Source organism: Ursus maritimus, unplaced genomic scaffold (assembly GCF_017311325.1).
Source record: "Ursus maritimus isolate PB19 unplaced genomic scaffold, ASM1731132v1 scaffold_26, whole genome shotgun sequence".
NCBI lineage: Eukaryota > Metazoa > Chordata > Mammalia > Carnivora > Ursidae > Ursus > Ursus maritimus.
Window position 1 is genome coordinate 20,484,653 of NW_024425119.1, and position 13,975 is coordinate 20,498,627.

Genomic DNA, 13,975 nt, shown 5'->3' on the forward strand with positions numbered 1-13,975 from the left:
GCAGAAGCAGACTCCCCCCTGAGCAGGGAGCCCAAAGTGGAGCTGGAGCCCAAAGTGGGGCTCGATCCCAGGACCCTGGGATCATAACCTGAGCCAAAGGCAGATGCTTAACTGACTGAGCCACCCAGGCACCCCAAACTATTTTTGCTTCTAACACATATTAAAAATAAATAAGCTTAGATCTTGCTAATTTGAATATTGTAACAATTTTGATTACATTATTTACATTGGGAGTAAATGTAAATAGCTCGTCAGATTAATACTGTAAACATTTCAAGGATATTAATTACATGACTCAAAAAAGTAAACTGTTCACATATTTTTAAAGAAAGCTATTCATATCTGATATGCTAGTTATATGTATTTCCTATATAATTCTTTAAACAGATATCCAGAGATGTTACACTAAATTAAGTATCAGTAAAGGTCAGATAATTGCTTTCCCTTTGAGAATTCTGTAATCAGTTATTTTTATTAAAACTGACTTCTTTAATATGTTTAAATGTTTAAGAATTTAGTAGGCAGAATTCTAGAAGTAATTTCTCATTGATGTTGTATAGTATCTCTGATTAAATCTTAGAAAGCATATTTAAATATGTCTATTTTAATACTTCTCTGGATTCATCTAAGTAAACGTAAAACCCCAGATGTGTATCTTGTGTGCATGTGCTTATCTATACCATGTATGTTACATAGAGCTTCCAAAGTCAAATAAATGGTGTGTCAAAACTATTGGCATTCTTCCGTATATCTAACAAGGCATTCTTTTCAGGGTACAGGGTGCAGAAGGGTAAAGAGAGATTTCTCCAACCCTTTCCGACTTTCTATTTGAACTCATAACAAAGAGAAAAATCATTCTCGCACCACCAGTGTTCAGGGGCCACAAGCAAAGACGATTCTTTGGGCCAGGAACTGAATCCAGCTTTAACGAAGACAATATCTACCTCCTAAAGGCTGCCAGTTTTTCACAAGTGTGGCAGCTCACGGGCAGAGTAAGAATGAAAGACTGCTGTGTCTGCTCGGTGAAGCACCTCACGGCACGTTGCTCTCACACTTCTACAGCTTTCCACACTTCCCTCCCCAGCTCTTCCCAAGAGTCACCCTAAGCTCTTGAGCAGAGTGAATGTATGCCTTCAAGGACATGGCAGTTTCATCCAAAGGAACCCACCTCAAAACCAAAATTTCTTGTCGTCTTATGTTTCAACTTAAAAATGCATGTGAATTTTGCACTTTACCTGATGAACCCAGTACTACTACTAAGTCCATTTTCTTTCTTTTTAAAAAAATTTTATTTATTTATTTGAGAGAGAGCAAGAGCAAGCCCAAGTTGGGGGGAGTAGGGGCAGAAGGAAACGGATTAGCAGAGTCCCCACTGAGCAGGGAACCCAACGTGGAGCTCAATCCTACGACCCCGGGATCATGGCCTGAGCTGAAGGCAGACGCTTCACTGACTGAGCCATCCAGGCACCCCCAAAATCCATTTTCTAAATCAGTATTTCCCAACATCTGACATTCTGCTTGAATGCAATATATATTTGTTGAACGACCAAATAATATATGCAGATTGACTTCAGTGAAAAAAGTGTATCTTCTCAAATCTTCAAGTAAAATCCACACACTAGGAATATCCTCCATGATTACTCTGTTGTTTCAAGTGTCCGATACACATATCCCAGTTTGAGAAACATGGTAGGAGAGTCACTTCACTATCTGGTTGTTTACCAGGATAACTTCCAGAAATATTTTTACATGCAGATAATGATGCTGAGTCATGGTGCCAAATACAGCTTTTGGTCTAAGATAATTACAGCTTAACTTTATTTCCTTATTCCATTAGCCATGAGCTAATGAAATCACTCTTCAAACTGTCAAACCCAAACTTTCTGTTGCACAGGTGGTTAGAGCCTCTCTTCTTTCAGATTGTGTCAGCTCACTCTTTGTCCAGACTGTGAAGTCATAACTTAGGTAATAACAAAGTATTGGGAAATAGCACAATTACAAAGATTATTTGGCTGGAGAAGGAGCCAGAAGGGGAAAATAGAAAACCTTCTTATCTTTATGAGCCTTCCTGGAACGCACAAGGATTCACTTCTCTATTCATGAAAAGCGACAATAATGAGAGACAATTTGAGCAATTTTTATGTGCCAAGCACCAGGCTAAGCATTTTACTCAACCTCACATCTATTCTCTCAGCTAAGTATTTGATGATCCCTTTTATGTTGATAAAGAAACTAATGGAAAAAATAATGACTGCATTTCTTACCACCCCACCGCCAGCCCAGTGGTACTGGGGATCTAGTGAGGATTTGCCCTGCCTCCCTTGAGGAGCAGAGAGCACCGCAGAGTAGAGATAAGTAAGCAAGCAGTTGCAATATGTTTGCTTCACAATTACAAGAAGGGTTAGACATAATTTTGGAGGGCAGTAGAGAAAACCCAGAACATCAATATTAGTAGGAAAAAATTTCTCCATCTCTTTAGGACTTTGTTAAAAATCTAAACTCCCTCTTCTGAAAAAAAGTATCTATTATTAGAGCCCTGTAGGCATAATAATAATAATAATTGAAATATCTATAGTATATTAGCATAATAGTATACTCCTCTTTCCCTGTGTCTCTAGCCCCACCTACCAATTCCTTGTTTGATTGCACTGCTAACTTAGATTTAAAGCCTTGGACTAATCATGAATTCATTGCCCACTTTCTTTTATTCTTCCTCCTCCATCCTCGCAGTTATTAAATCATTTATGTTACACTCAGCAATGACGTCCATCCACCTCTTTCCTTTCTCTCTGCCTTCCGTCTCTCTGAGAGTCCCATTAGTTATTGTATCAACCTCTTAAGGTCTCTCTCTGCCTAAACCATTTTACACACAGAGATTATATTCATCTTCCTTAAATTCATCCCCAAAGACTTTGTTACCACACTCATACATTTTTCATGACTCCTCTGTCATTTAAGGTCCTTATAAAGTTTGCCTCATCCTCACTGACCCCTTATATTCCAACCAAACTCTACTACTTACAACTCCGATACAACCCCCTGCACTAACCACCTCAATATCCTTGCTTTTGCTCCTCCAACTGCCCAAATCATCTTTTCTGCTTTTCCCTCTCCGTATCCTGTCCTGCTTCAATACTCTCCCCAAACAGCTCATTTCCTGCATCACCCAATTACGGATCTAGCACAGTGTTCTTCCCACATAGATCTAAAGCTGGTTGCTACAGCCCTCCTTCCGTAACTGCAGTCATAGCGCTCTCTCCAGAGTGGCATTTGCAGTGTTTCCCCAACGTGGCACACACCTCCAGTTCCAGCCAGCACGCTCCTCCCTAAATCAAGGTAATCTGGAAGGCAGCTGCCTCAGGCGCTGCTACTCCTTATATTCTCCCAGCAAGTACAAAACAGAGATTACCCAGAGGACAGACAAAAGGTCAGTGAACTCGAGTTAAACAAGTAGTCTTCTATCATCTCTTAAATCATGCCTTCAGTCCCACTAGCTCATAGCAACTTTCACGGACACTTGGGTATTTTCCTACCTTAAGTCTTTTGAAAATGAGAGCAGAGATTGACGTGGAGAGAACTGCAGAAGTTAAGCGCAATGAGCTGTGTTTCTTGGAGAGATATCAGTGAGGACACTTGTAGGTGTGAGCCAAGTAGGATTTTGGGTCAAGTATATCTTTTTTAAAGCAATGAACTTTGTTCCAAATCATGCTATAGTTACATGAGTGAAGCCGTAGAAACCAGAGAGCAGATTTCTCCAAAGACGGTTTGCAGGAATGAAGGATACTCCTAATGTTTATACAAAACAAAAAGCGTAGGTAAGATCTAGATCTCCATTACTATGCATCCTATAAATCTGGAAATACAGACTCATACACATGCATTTGATACTGAATATTCAATAGCTCTTATTGAGGATGTGAATACAGGCAAACTTCCTTAGGAAATGCTATAAAAGGACATAAGGTTAGAGTCGAAATTTAAAAAAAAAAATCAACAACACATGATGTTGTTCCTGGAACAGCAGATAGCAGAGGCTAATCTGGGAAACAGATCCTGAGGGCATTTAATAAACTTAGATAAGCCCTACCGATTACATTGGCTTGGTCACGTAATAACAATTGTTTATTCTTTTGCAAATGTGAGACTTTTGAAGAGTGCATTTCCTTTTTTAATGATTCGTTTGTAAAAAGAAGATATCTGTCTTAAGCCTAAAAAAGTACAATTCCTGAGCCTTGATGAAAATGAAGTCCTGAAAACCAACAGGTTGATGTTCTTGCTTCCACCAGCCCCACTGAGCACCTGTTTCTTGTAACAAAAAGTATTAAGGCTTGGATTAGCATACCCTTTCAACAAATATTTTTTTACTGTCTACTATGTGTCTCATATGTGGTTGGAGAAAATTGCACTACAAATAGACCTACCTCCCGTCTTACTAGAACTCTAGGTCTAGCAAGGAAGGAAACTATTAAATAAATAAGAAACACTTTTTTAAAAATAAAACTGTGGTATTGCAAGGTTAAGTATACAGTGTGTTATTGCCAGACCAGACCTAGCCCAGGAAGTTATGGAAACGACATCTAAGGCGTCCCGTTAGTGATGGGAAAGAAAGCATGGAAAAGGCACACTCGTGCCCCAAAACTGTCAGAAGTGATACGTATTCCATTGGTTAAAGCTAGGCACACACAGTCCTGCATTAACGTAAATAAGGATGGGGAAAATGGTCTAGCTATGTGCCTGAGAAAGCAATAGTCGATAGTCTTTGTCACAGAGAGTACAAAAAATACCTCATTGTAGAGGCCGCTTTTAGGCAACAGACTTGAGCAATGGAAACTTGAGCAAGGCCTAAAGAGCCCACAGGGACCACCAAGCTGAATGCAGACGGGCTCATTAAGTGACCCACCTCGAAATAGCCATACGCCCTAATGACCAATTACAAGGAGGCACAGTTCCTACGGTTACCAAAAAAGGGAAAAATCCATAGTCCCCAGACTCCCTTGCTCTGCCCCATAACTGTAGACCCTCACCACCGCCTTCTCGAAGACAGTCTCTCCTCTGCTGTCCTGCCCAATGCTCCCTTGCAGTGTATTCAATAAACTTCCATCTCTTCTGTTCTGCCTTGGGTGAATTCTTTCACCACCCATGCTGCTGGCCCCCACCCTCTGGGACACCCAACATTTGCTGGCCCCCCCATCTGATCCGAGCGTGCCCCATGCGTGTGTTCCCACTGCATTAAGTCCCATTTTTTTAATTATTGTTGAATTTGCTTTTTCTCCCCTCTCCTGCCCACATATCCATTACCCATCATTTTAGTCTTCTTTGTATTGTATAAACAGGATTCTGAAAAGTCCAAAAGGACCAGATTCAGCTTTTTTGGGTATTTTTATACAAGATTAAAATAAGATAAAGTAAAAGACTTGGCAAACTTTAAAATACCATAAAATGGTAAGATGTTAATATTATTTGATGTTTATTTATTATAAATACTTGTTACACTAGAAAAGTCCCTTATCAAAATATAATTTAGGGATATGTAATCATATTTAAAGCAGGTTCGGTTTGTTTAGGTCCTTTCTGTACTTAGTACTTAGTCAAGACTTCCTGGGTTTAAACGTGGCAAGGAAAATGAAAAGGAGGGAAAAAAGAAAGCTAACTTAAAACATTTTCCATAATTCCCCTTCTCTTTCTGTCCTTCTGACTGTTTTTTGTTCCTATGGAAAAACACCAGGGAAAATATTTCAAGGAATTATTTTAAAAGACAAAGAGGAAATGGAGTGAAACCCCTCTTTCAAAATACAGTAAATAACACAATAGACACAATTCTCATCCAAGAACTGAACTATTAATTGTAAAAAGCAAGAGCTAATACCTCTCATCATAGGAAAATAACAGAACTTAGTCAATGGATAGGAAAATATACCAAACTTTAAGGAAGAAAAGATTTACTTAGAGAGACAAAAGATGAGATATGATTAAAATTAGAAATTCTGAGGGGAGAGACAAAATGCAAGCAAATTTTACAGTGCAGGGGATTTCTGTTTAATAGCAAGAAGAAAGAAATAATGTTCTATCCATTTTATACATGTTAGTGGTAAATTCTTCTTATAAAAGAAAATAAAAACTTAACATAAATACAACTAAATCCATGCTGTCCACAGTGAGCATGAAATGGGGTCTCTGTCTTTGAAACTGTTAGGAGGATGCCTAATTGTTTTGCACATCAGTTATATGCATTCAGGTTTCCATCCAATGGGGGATCTGTCTCCAGCTGAGTCCCAGGCTGGAAGGATGAAAAAAATAGGGGCTCATAGAAATGAACAACTTGGTCAAGTTCATATTGCTATATATAAGGCAGAGTTGAGATTCAAACCCAAAACAAGTCTGACTCCAAAATTTGGTCTCTTGTAATAGTACCGATTTAACTGTCTACGTAAGAAATAATTAAGAATGAATTTGCTAGGACAGAAGGATTTTGTGCTGCATAGAATATCATAACACAGAACTATATGGAATGAGGACAGTGTGGGATACCCTTCCTTTCGGACTCTCTAGAAAGCAGATACCGAGATGAGTTAGGAGTGCATACAGTTGATTGGAAAGTATAACACCTTAAAAGAAAAGAGGAGAAAGTAAGATTGGACAGGGGGAGCTGTCAGACCACGACACAGACCTGACAAAAGCTCGACAGCCTGGCAGGAATTGTCAGAGCAAAGCCAAGCCCTGGTAGCCCCTTGAAGTACCACTTTGCTCCATCAGCTCAGTCACCGGCTGGGGAGCACACTGAGAAGAACTTGACCTCTGTTCAAAAGCCGACGCAGATTCTAAGAAAGCCCATGGCTGGAGACTGGGTAGCAGACCCTTTTGAAGGGGATCTGAACAGCACATCTCAGCGTCTGCCACAGATACACAGAAGAGGAGCAGAGTTTGGATGATTCAGGAAGAGAAAGCAGAACGGAGATTATTCTTCTTCTGACCGTACGTATGTATATATGTCACCTATGTTTTCTGAGTCCTAATAGTTTGAATTTAAGAACAAGGTGACAAAAATAATTACTAAAAAAAAAAAAAGCTATCTAAAATCTTACTTCCTCTTCAAGAAATATAACCTCCAGAAGAATTTTCCAAATTAATTTAAGAATATCCAGTGGGCGTCTCACATGAGTTTTAATAATATTCTGTTGACTACCATGAGCAAACCTACTGTTTTTCTTATATCCTGGTCCAGGTCACTGACATAATGTGTCTAATGGTGCCTAAGTTAAGAGTAGCAGCTATGCTATTGTTACCACGGACAGTATCACTGCCCAGACACTCCCCCACGGAAGTACCCCAGATGATGCCAAGAAGCCCAAGACTTGATATCTCGTCAGGAGTTCCATTCCAGAGAATAAAAGGGGTTGAAACCAGTTCTTCATTATTATCTGTACCACCAATGCAACTAACATTCTGTCCCTGTGTCCCCAATGCCACCATTTCCAGAAGACTCAATGTCTCATGGAGGTTGAAGAACAAAAGCTTTTGGAGATTTTACATGCTTTTTTACGGTAGCTCCCTTGCTCTCAGCCTGAGGATGGCTGGGCTGATTGATAATCTAAGTAAATAATGCAAATACACTCCCTTCGAACAATAATATATTGGACTCCACCAAACCTCTGTACTTCTACTTTCTCTTACCTGAGGAGGTTTTCTTGGTAGGAAAGCAAACTCTTGCTGTGTTGCCCACTCCCAGTCTTCCAGACTTATGTAGATATTTTTATATCCAAGGAGGCAAGCTAAGATAACTGCTATATTTGCTTGAGTTTTCTCCAGTTCCGAGGGAATAGGAAACTACTAATAGAAAGGAACGGAGTAGCCGATCATTTTTACAGCATGGTCTCTGTAAGAAACTGAAAACCACTATCATCTACAGGATAAATACAGTTATTCTCAACAAATCCTTTTCCTGTCTTTGTAAAGAGTTAAAGAACTTTTCCTGACAGAATAGCAGGCCCCACATGACCATGATCGGTACAAGTCTGTTGGCCAAATTGGGCAGAATCAACACCCTTCATAAATAGTCTTGAATCTTGTATTTGATTTTTTCCATGTGTTACACTAATACCAACGTAGAATGTTTGCAGTCCAGCTATTTGCATTTGAGGAAGTCAAGATAATGCTTAACACTTTGGAACTAAGCTTGAAGTTCAGTGTCAGTCCTACAATCTACGTTGGAATCATTTGCTAAGAATTGTCCCTGCCGAAGGCCTAAGCTCTTCTTGCACACCTTTATTTGGCCGACTGCCTTATAAGTATTGCTACCTTATAGGTAATACTGCAGTACCGGGTCAGTACTTTTAAGAAAATATTGAAGAAAACCATCAGAGTTCAAGACATTAAGCTCATTTCCCATCATACATTTGAAGATTTTTCAGTTTCCTTGGGATAAAAGGAAAACTGAGGAAAGCAGCATTTCAGCTGTTTCTCCAGCTATCTCAGAAACCTCATATTATTTTCTAGGAAAAAGAAAAAGAATTTAAGAGAATTTCCTACCCATTCTTTTCATGCTACAGAAATAAAATACATCTGCAGGCCATAGAGCATACAGCTATGTTCACCTCCTCTTCTGGTTATAGTGGTGACATATTCTTCCTGTTTATCCTTTTTGAGGATATCAAGTTTTCCACACTTCTGTTTCTGGAACTCTTTGATCTCACGGCTGTCTCTGTCTCCTCTCTCCAACTTTTTTCCATCACGGATCTTCACAATTAAGGACAATTTAGGACCCTACTGAGGACCTAAGACTACACCGGGGTCCAAACCAAGACTGAAAGGACAAGAATCTTACTTGCAGTTTGAATTTGAAGTTTTTCCTACATAAAATTCACCTGCAAGAGAGAAGAGACAGAAGATCCACACTGAAGAATTAAGTAAGCAAAACAAAAAACAAAACAACCAAAAAAGCAAAAAATTAAAAAAAAATTAAAAAACAAAAGAAGAGTAAGACCCTTTTCACAAACACAGCCCCGAGTCTCTAACCAGACCAGTGTGCAAACATGTATGCAGCCCTCAGAAGTGAGAGGGGAGGGATGTGGAGGGCTAATTAGACCAGCTAATACCTGGATTGGATTTTAATCCTTGCACAGAACACAATTAAGGCTTAGAACTGAGACCTTGCTGAGAAGCCTGTCCTGGAGAAGCTGTACCCTTAATGTAGAGAAGCTGAGAAGGAAAAAAGTGGCTCAGCCACCAGGCAGCTGACATGAAAGTTTGTCTTGCCTTGCACTTTGGGAGAAAATGAGTTTTAAATGAGAAATCAGTTCCTTTGGCCTCCACTATTCAGAATAGAAACCCACATGGTATCAGAGAATCCTCAAACTGAGAAATAAACATAAATATTGATCCTCAGCCAGTAATATTCTTAAGTGCTCATCAGAAGCTAATGTAAAATCGCCCTGCAAAGACTTCTTAATGGATAATATCAGTGTCTGGCTTCACCCAGATCCCCCGGATCCATTTTTACTGTTTCTTGAGGCGGGGACTCCCTCTTGGGTATGCTTTCCTATCCAGCACCATCGGGCCTCCTTTTTCAGAGCACTGCCCTAGAAGACACATCCTCCCGCTCTATAGTCTCAGTGGCAAGAATCCTGTGGCATAACTTAGACTCCGGAGTCAACTGCAGAATCAGCCTGACATCGTTTTCCGTGGGACTTTGCCCAAGATCACACCCTTGTCCAGATTCCTCGTCTTCTCTCTCCTGTTTCCTCCACTCCCTTGCCAGTTTGCCTGGGACACTCCCTTAGTAAGCACTGCCACTGAACCCTCATGTCAAGTGTCTGGTTCTAAGGAATGCAACCCAACATACTCCCATGGGATTCTCCCAGGCAAATAAACAAGCACCTCTAAAGACAAACTGTCTAGAAAAAAAATTACAAAACATACAAGGGGAAAAATTCCATCTGAGACAGAGTCTTCAGAAACTACAACAGAAGTATTTAGCGCTACTAAGGACTTTGTGTAATAGAAAACAACTTGACAGAATATATAAATTATCCAGGATACAGATGGAGAGGACTAAAAATGGAAAGTATGACCATGAGTTTAAGAGAGATGGGGAAACAATGAAAAGGTTGGCCATAGGTCTAATAATAATTCCCAAGAAAAGAATAAAAAGAACATGGAGAGGAAACATCTAAAGCAATAATGTCTGAGTAGGTTATAGAAGTGATGGAAGAGAGGAAACAACACAATTCCTATAGAGGACCCCACCCCAAAAAAAGGTAAATGCATCTGAAAGAGACACTGCACAACACAAAAGCAGAGAGAACATCTTCAAAGTAACCAGATAGGAAAGGCAGATTAGCCATGAAGAAACGATTGAGACTACCAGAAGTAAGTAATAATTAGACTATCAGGACAGTAACAAAAGAGCCCAGAAGACAGCAAAATATTGTCTCCAAAGTGGAAAATGACTGGCAATATAAACTAAACCAAACTAAAATATCACTAATGAAGGAGAAAATAAAACCATTTTCAGACAGTGACTGTGAGAGGGGTGCCTGGCTGGCTCAGTCAGTAGAGTACGTGACTCTTGACCTCAGGGTTGTGAGTTTATGCCCCACCTTGGGTGTAGAGATTATTTTTAAAAAAAAATCTTCAGATAGCGACTGTGAGATTTTAAAATGTAATCAATGGATTTTCACTAAAGAAAGAGATTGACCCCAGGAGGGAGGTCTGAGATACAAGAAACCATGCAGAACAGAAAAAGAAAGTGAGTAAATGGATATGGGCTCAACTAAATGGCATAGACTCTGAAAGCTACCATCCCCACAACAAAAATGCTCACTTTGGAGAGGTGAGATGAATTTCAGAAACAATAACATGTGAGTACAGCTCAGAGGCGACCAGAGTTAACATATTCTACCAATTTTATATAATTTGAGAGGAGAGTAGAATACTAGTCATCTTTACATTTTCTATGCCATATATGAACTGTTAATTTATCTACTTAAAGGAGAGAAAGTGAATACATTTTTGCCATACAATAATAAAAGGAGAATAAAAGGAAATTTTGAAAAATTATGATTTACCCAATAGGAAGAGAGAAGGAAGGACACAAAGTGAAATGTGGAAAGTGGGAAGCCAGAATGACATGGTGGCGCGAGCTAATACCGCTATATCAGTCAGTATCAGATGAAACAGATATTTGGGTGGGACAAAAACACCGTTATACTTTAAAAGAGTTGTAGAAAAGGAGCAATTCATTAGGAAGATATATCTCTTTCGAACTTGTACATGCACCTAACAACACATATGAATTATGATTACATGAAAAACAAAAACTGACAAAACTACCAGGAGAAGGTGACAAGCCTACAACTGTGATGGTAAACCTTAGAACTGTTCTTCCAGTAAGTGATAGGGTAAAGAGATGGAAATTTACTAAACATGTAGGTAATTTGAACAACACAGTGAAAATACATGATGTAATACACATATAGAGAGACTTGCATCTAATAATTAAAAAAATTGTTTTGAAGCACATATGCAACATTTACAAAATTTGACCTCATATTAGGCTACAAAGCAAGTCTCACATGTGACTCATGTCTATATAGACCCATGTTTTCTTACCATAACAAAATTAAAAACAAGATAACCAATAGCCCATGTATTTGGGAATTTAAAAACACACTTCTTAATAATTAAACCATCAAAGAAGAAATACGATTGAGATAAAACAGTTTATGTGTTATAAAAAACACTAATCAAAACTTATGGAATAAAGTTGAACCAAGATTTAGATAAATTTTATAGTGTTATATTCATGTATTAATAAAACTAGTAAAATTAGGAAAAAACAATGAGTAAACTAAGCATCAAAATCAAGAAGTGGAAAAAAAAAAGAATAAATGCCAAGTAAGTAGAATTAAAGGAATAATAAAGAAAGGAGCAGAAAACAATGACAAATTGAAAAAATATATACCTAGTAGGGTGGATTAAGAAATTATAAAACGATATGATAATATATAATGAAAGTATGTGCAAGTTTCCACCTGCCTTCAATGGCTTCCTACTGTACCCTAGATCAGAATCTACAAAGTCCTGTCTTCCTGTCTGACCACACTTCCTATTGCTCTTCCTCTGGCTCCTTGGCCTACTTTGTGTTCCTCAAACTTGCCAAGCTCCTTCCTCCTGTTAAGACCTTTGCACTTGGTCTTTCCTCTGCCTAGAACACTCTGCCCTTGTATTCCAAAAGTATCTATCACATTCATGGTTCTATCAAAAAAAAAAATGTTTATTGAGGATCAGTTATATTCCCGGCACTGTCCTAGGCCTTGGGGATACAGTAGTAAGTACAGATGAGTAGTCTCTGCTGCTATGAGTAAATGTCGTAGCAGTTTTATCATTTAGAAGGTCTTTCCTCTTCACTGACCTAAATGTCACTGTTATACATTTTTCTGTCTTCCTATTTATCTGTCTCTTCCCACTAGCATATTACTTCTTGGAGATGAGGGACCTGTCTATCTATGCTCAACACTACTCCAAGGGCATGGAACAATGCCTGAAACAATTGTGTGCTCAGGAAATATTTGCTGAGAGAATGAATGTTAAAATGAATGTTGAAAATGAATGCAAATGAATCTTGAAAGAATGAATTCATGAAAGGTGTTTCAGAGGAGAAAAGGGTTATAATTATACATGAGGAAAACAGAAAAAGCTGCCTACAGCAAAGAAGGGTGTGTGTGTATGTGTGTGTGTGTGGTCAAAAAAAAGACCTATGTAAAGATGAGAGAATGAATATCATGACTGAAGAATAAGAGGTTGAATGGGGAGACAGAGACCAGATCTAAAGTCTGTGTGCAGCACAAAGGAATTAACATTTAATCTTACAAAAAGCAGTGTGTATGATGGCCATTTATTTCAACACAAAATGAGAATTTATGTTCCCAAAATCCATGTTTTGAGATTTGATTTAAAAAGTAAAGAATGTTTTTATTTTGTTTGAATAAAACAACCACTTTGGTTATAATTGTTTATTTTTATGTACTCAGTTTTAACTGTATAAATTATATAATTGGTAAAAGGATATATTATTAACTAACTTTATATCATGCTTCATATAAACATAAACAATGTGTAATTTATGTGTAAATCAAACATCGTAACTCGGGTATGTACAAAATTAGGATGCATTTTTCCCTAACTGGTGTCAAGTTCATGAGCCCGCTCGTGTCTGGGTGGTGAATTTGTCATCATCACTATCGTTATTATATCTAACACGTAGTAAGTGTTTCTTTTGTCCAAGACAGTATTGTAGTCCATTTAGTTTTTTTTAAAATCTTTGGTGCAGGGACAATTAGTTCCTCTGGGTCACATAGCTAGTGAACAGAAGAACCAGGATTCAAACATGATAGTTTGGCTCAAAGCCTGTGAACCACTACTCATGTTGATTCAGTCCTTCCTGATGAATTCAGTCCTGCCCACTGAAATTTGTCCCTTAATCTTTTCATGAAAACATATACTATCTTGTTTTAAGTCATCTTCTCAAGACGTCCTTCTCCACCTTCCTGATTTTCTCTGCCCACCTCCTATGTGTTCCTCTTCAGAGGCTTCTGCCACCAATGTCACCCTCTGGTCTGGCCCCTGGAATTGGCCAAAGACAAAGTCACGGTCAGGTGGGATGAGAGGAGTTCCTGTCCTCCATCAGGTTCAGTGTGATGTCAGTTGATTCCGGTGATGTGGGAGTCTCCATGTTGATGGCATCTGGGGTTTTCTTAGCCAATGTATATCTCCCCCAAACCCTCGCCAGTGGTGCATCCCCCCTTCTGGGTATACCTTCTGAGAACAACAGTCTAAGTGTCTCCTTTCTCTCTGCTCAACTCTGGGCTCTCTCAGGTGGAATCTTTAATACTAGTTCCCACACCCTCTAGGAATAGGGATATGGTGGCCCTCAACGCATCCTCGTCATAGGCAACTTATGATACTCTCATGCCCTGCT